General features: G+C 47.2%; 1 protein-coding gene across 3 annotated transcripts in view; it reads left to right on the top strand.

The window, feature by feature from the left end:
• The first annotated feature begins 1,174 nt into the window (after window positions 1-1,174).
• The window catches only part of LOC147901715 (PH, RCC1 and FYVE domains-containing protein 1-like), a 61,096-nt gene continuing 56,270 nt past the window's right edge, over window positions 1,175-6,000 (top strand). For 2 of the 3 annotated variants that reach the window (XM_087374476.1, XM_087374478.1), the window contains exon 1: window positions 1,175-3,153. The gene's annotated coding sequence lies outside the window, so the exon portion shown is untranslated. Of the gene's footprint in view, window positions 3,172-6,000 lie in introns of all 3 variants that reach the window. The other variant, XM_087374477.1, reaches the window with a different exon arrangement.

Here is a 6,000-nt window from a genome sequence, read left to right as displayed (position 1 = left end):
GCCACGAATGACTATCCATGCGGGCAGTGAAGACCTTGACCAGGGGCTGCTTTTGAGAGCTGGTTTTCTGTATAGGCACTTACGGATCTCATGAGGAGTTGTTTCTATGTATCTGGTGTGTGGATTGCCCAAGCTATTTCTCATTTTCACCCATTCCCATGGGTAGCTATGCTTACAAAGTAGGATTGCCACTGGACAACGTTCAATGTGTTGGTAGGCAATGCATAAGGTTGAACCATGTTGCAGAAGAACCATTGATTGACTTCCTTGATGGTGGTAGAGATCGATGTAGACAAAGGGGAAGAGTGAACATGGCTATTACCTCGGCGTGTGCAAGGTGCTTGCAAAATAGTCCGTTGCTAGATAGGGAGAGGAGAGGATAGCACAGTTGAGGCATGCGACATGTGCCTTGAGGCCTCGGAGCTTGAGCTCAGGTGAATCAAACTTCACTAAGAGTGTGTTCATGTGATCAGATTGGTTAGCAATTTCTTCCATGGTTGCTAACCCAACAATTCACGCACTCGGAATCTTGAGTAATGAGTACTTTTTAATTTGCCATTGGTTGCAACATGGACCCCTCCTTCCAAGGTGGGGCTCAAGAGGTAACCGAATTACTTCCTTTAAGACAATCACTAGTTTGCATAATGTCCTTTGCAAGTAGTTGTGTTGTTGTCCAAACATAACTAGTCAGCGAATTGCTAGTTGTGCAGGTCCCATTACCACTGACGATGCATAGGCATGTAGGTTTTGGGTGCATTTGGGGTCCTTGACTTGCACAGCAACAAACTCTCCCAAAATCGAGTTACTTCAGAAAGGATGCACGCCATGTCGAGCATCGCTTGCAAATTATAGTATGCACGAGCTTGATTTTCATGGCAATTGCCGGTTTTTCCAGTGTGAGGCTAACACCCACGAGGAAACGAATGGAGAACGCTCTCGAGGCACGGTCTGTAGTTGGTGTCAAGTAAAGTGTGGTATGCCAACTAAGTAGAGAGCGAAGAAGCGAAAACTCAAAGGGGAGGCGATAAACTAATGGGTTGCGTGGAAAGCAAACGGGGGTTAAAAGAAACCAGGGTGAGTGAAAGGGGTTGAAAGCGGACGTGAAAGGAGGGATAGGGAAGAATGGAGTTTGGAGTCCGATGGGTGGTAGTCCTGTACTTGCTTTGAATCTGACGGAGCTCGCCATCGCCATAGCCACCAATCTTGACTTCCCTTCTTCTTCCTCCTCTCATTTCTTCTCCTCCATCGCCATAGCCTTTTACCTCTCCCTCCTCCACTCTTCCTTTCCCTTCCTTTCCCTTCCTCCTTCCTACCGCTTTCATCACCCCCCCATTGCCGCCTTCGGCACTCACTCCCCGAAACAGCCGCAGGCCATCGACGGTCAGCGCAGCCCCCGGACACCCGGCATCAGCAAACCGAGGGGATCAACCACGCAGGAGCAGGAAAATCGAGCATCAGCAGCAGGGGGAAATCATAGAATCTAGCAGCAGCGGTCGCAGGAGCTCAAGCATCGCGCATTCACAACCAAAAATCGCCAGCATTAGCGTCAGGATTCCGACTCAGGAAAACAAGGAAACGCGCGGAGCAGCAGGAAAATCTAGCATCAAGACGTTTATCAAATCTGCACATCAAATTGAACATCAGCAGGCAGCAAACTTCATCCGGAAATCGAGCAAACTTCATCAGCACCGGCAGCAAGCAACAAAATCAAACATCATCAGCAAATCAAAGCATCTCCGAACCGAGCAAATCAACAAAACCAGTACCGAAACCCTCCTCCTTGGAGTTCACCCCCCCCTCCACCTCCCCAGAGATTTTTCTGTATCCCCTCCCTCGGGCTTTTCTCGAACTCCTCACCAGCAGTTGCTGCCATCATCCTTCCAAAGCTTCCCCCCATCATTTCCCCTCCTTGGACTCCCCACACCCACGTTTTGTCCTCCGCAGAAAAACAAAGTATTTCCTGCGCCTCGCTCCTCCTTTACGTACAGCTTTCCGCTCGTGGCTCGCTGCTGCAGCTTGCAAATCTCTTCTTCTCTCCCTCTTGCCTCATCCTTCCAGCTAATCTACGGAACTTGAGGTGCGCAAAACGGAGAAGGTTAATTTTTTAATTGCTCAAGAAAGACACAGTCTGGCAAGGGGACTTCATAATCCACAAGCATCGAGTCACTGCGGGTACGCTGGAAATACAGAACTGCAGCAGTGGTCGCAAATAGGATCACTACAAAGAAACGGAGGAATTAGTGGTGCACAGAGCTTGCTGGCATAAAACAACTGATTGATTCGTGAGTGTCAGGGTGCAACTCCCTCCGCGGCGATTTGACGGGGCGATCTAATCGCACATGGCGTTTCCTACTGGAAAGAGATCTGGGAAGAGTGTAGGCGGTTTATGCTAGAGAAGTGTAGGAGGCTAATCGTTGATTGTGCCGCTTCGCTTCATTTTTGATACGCGACACAAAAGGATTGCTCTGCACCTTCCGTCCACACCAGAGGTTCCCTCACATTTTCCCAGTTCAATGCATCTTGCGTCTGCGAATGCATTGTCGCGAGAGGCCCAACTGGTGTCGAAACATAGAGACACACTGAACCCGTTTCGTACTTTACCCGTTTGTACAGCGCAAGCGTATGCCAGAAGGTCGGTGTCCTCCAAACCGCGTCGGGCAAGCGGGATACGGCGTTTGCAGATTGAGTCGTCCTTTACGAGTTCAACTTCAAACTGTCTTCAGATCTTTAGAAAGCTCCAAGCTCCAGCCGTTTTCACACATTGTACGTTGTAGATCAGTTTAGTTGATTCGATAACCTTGTGAAGAAGCCAGCTCGCGGTCTAATGGCTGGATTTGAGCTCCTTCTACGCCACGCATTGTGGGTATCAACAGCGCCTTGACTCCGAATGACGGCAGCGAGAAGCAGTTCGACCAGTTTCATTTTGCGCACTGCATTTTCAATATGCTTCGCTCCGTACCACCATCATGACAGTCTCGATACTCTGAAATTTCAGGGTGTATGAGATCAGGGATCTCCTCTGTATCGAAGATTCAGTGGAATACTATCTTCGTTTCTGAATTCAATTTAGGCCATGCGAAAACGAAAATTGCAAGTGTCCCTCCAGAACAGATGACATCGGCTTGACCAACCGCTTCTGCAGAAAATGAACGAGTGAGTGGTTTGCTCATGGTAATCTATCATTATTGTACCAGAATTCACTGGCTCATCTCTAGGGTCTTAAAACTTTTGTAGCTTGATGCCAATCGTCTTTTGAGGTTTGATGGCAAAAGTTTGTTTTAATACAAGGTCACATGTATATTCTTACCATCTTCGGGACGGTGGACATTTAAGGTTCAACGTTACTTATCTCTTGCAACATTTTTTGGTGACAAACAGTAGGCTAGCACTATTCCAGAAGGGATGGGTGTCTCTGACTATTAAGCTTTATCTTTTCATGGCCGAAATAGGATTGAACGTTCTCATTATCTGACTTTATGCAATGCTGTAGCAGGACCACAGATAGACGTGCTGTTCATGAAGAAGAGAGTGCTGTGCAGATGTTTAGAGCTGTCAGGGTCCATGCAAGTTTTAGGACAATTCCTAATTTCTTTTGTTGCCAGGCCAGCTTCAATATAAGCAATGCCATCATTCTATAAGGGTCACAGGTCCACACCCCCAGCTGCCCCCTGTAACAAAAGCAAGGTCTATTCCATCTAGTAATATAATCACATCTTTGATTACGGAAATGCCCTATGTTAGTAACTATTTCAGAAAACTCCTGAAGCAGATGGCTAAAAATTCTACATTGCAACAGAACTGGACAGCAGAGCATAGAAATGTTGCTATTCTAAAGTCAACAAAGTCAAGCACAAAAGGCTCTAGCTAGCACTCCCTGCAGCCTCAGATGACATGTCTCTCAGTTAATTCTGAGAGTATAGATGAGGTCCGGCTACAAGAACTGCCAAGAGGTCCATAAGTATGCACCTACAGCCTGTAGGGTGGCCTCTAGATGTACTGTTCCTATTGATGTTAAAATTTGTCAAAACAGTTTGGCCAGTGTATCTCCCATGCCCCTAGGCTGCCAGTCAGTGCCTGGTCTGTGCTCTGCTGTCTAGGCTCCTATTGTTGTATAAAAAGAGATCTCCCTTTGTATTGTCAAAGTTTTGGCAACAGCCTATGTATCTTTAGGCAGGTGTAATTTTGCCTTTTCCCTTGAGTGCTAGCTTTTGTTACGACAGAGTCTGTTCACCACAAGAATTCTGACAGAACTAGTGCAAAGACCTTGCTGTCAAGTAGTCAGGTGTGTGGGTATGTAGATATGTGCATGGGTAAGGGCGTATGTTTTCACATTTGTCTACACATAGTTGGCTGCTGTCGATGTGAGTTGGACTGTTATGAGGTTAAAACTGCATGCTGCATATTTTCTTTCAATAGACTCATCCCCTAAGAAGGCCAAAGCTCTACAGACTGCCTAAAAAAAAGAAACACCATTGAGGGATCTGTTGTAGCAGGGATTGATCAGTAATTCCATTGGATAGGTTACCTCCTTGAATGCAAGGCTGGACTCCCTTTGCTAGTGCAAAAAATGCTTGATCGATTCCAAAATTGATATTGTTAATTCCAATCACCAATGCACTTCTTTTAGTGGTCTGTCTGCAAAGAAGAAAATCGAACGGCTCTCATGTCAGAATAGATGGCTCAACTTCCTGTTTGTAAGCCCCCAAATGAAGAGAGCATGAGAGAGTGACACCTGTGGACAGATAGGGTGCAGGGAGGGGGTGTGCAGCCACGTGGACATCATATGATTGCCCTTGTATTCAATAGATATAGGGCAGATCTTTTCTGAAAGGGACAGCCAGAGTGTTGGCCTCTGCTTTCAGAAGTGCAGCAAGGCACTAAGGACTGAAAGACTTCCTTGATCCTCTGCCCTTGCTGCTGTCCGTCAATGCTCTCTCCTTGTGCCTTCGGTGCACTCTTGATGAGGCCCTGTGCAGTCTGCCAGGCTGATTATTGGGATACACTTGTGCCTCCTTAACAGGGGCCTTTTTTAGGGCTCAAGGGCTTCTGGAATTGGCCGAATAAGACCCTGATCTGCCGACCAGTCTGTGGACTGGCTGACTGGTCTGTGATACTGGCTGACCCAGTCTGTTGACTGGCTGACCAGTGCGGGCCTTGGGAGTCTATAAAACCCCTCCAGGCCTTCTTCATTTCTATACCCGCAAAGGCCTGCTTCTATGCAGGGCCCAGGCCTGTGCGCAGCCCTCCAAAGGGTCTATAATCTAGCTGCGACTCCACCCTATGTCAGGGCCTGTGTGGGCTCGAGGGATGGCCACTAGCAGAAGCAGCAGACTTCAGCACTTGTGTGGAGCTCATCCGGTGAGCATAGCACAGGTGCAGGAAGATAGCAGTCGGGCCTCACATGTAGCACTAGTGGAGCCGCATCCTGCTGTCCATGTAGTGTAGATATTGAGTGCACTTTTTATGTCCAACCGCTTGGCGTTTAGCACATGTTGAGAGATCTTGCAAAAAAACTAACAGGAGCTTTGACACGTGGCCCCATTCTGCGAGGTCTTGAGAGCCCCAATGAACTTTATTAGTCCTTAATCAGTGGTGGCGAATAACGTGCCAATTTTCTATCTAGATGGCTCCATGCACCTCAACCGGGTCTCCATGGTGAGGCTGGGAATACGCTAGCGAAGAAGGAAGCATTATGCATTGCTGGAGATGGGTCGTTGTGAAGATCCAGTTATAGCTTGGCCTCTTGGCTGAGCTTTACAGAAAGTAGACAGTGATACCTGAACTGCTTCCAAGGTTTTCCCATGGAGTGAGCCCTCTTAGGATGATTTTTTTTTTTTTTTTTGCCTTTGTCATGCATCATTACAATCATAAGAAGTTGCGAATGCAAAAGCTTTGTCATCCATCATTACAATCATAAGAAGTTGCGAATGGAAGCATATTACCAGATTTGTGCAAGAGTCAATTCCCATCACATGGGAATAATCTTCATTTTCCGGAGTC

This window comes from Dipteris shenzhenensis, chromosome 5 (assembly GCF_047967505.1).
Source record: "Dipteris shenzhenensis isolate YYH24624 ecotype China chromosome 5, Dip_SZ_1.0, whole genome shotgun sequence".
NCBI lineage: Eukaryota > Viridiplantae > Streptophyta > Polypodiopsida > Gleicheniales > Dipteridaceae > Dipteris > Dipteris shenzhenensis.
The sequence above is the reverse complement of the archived record's forward strand: the minus strand, read 5'-3'. Positions and strand labels throughout refer to the sequence as shown.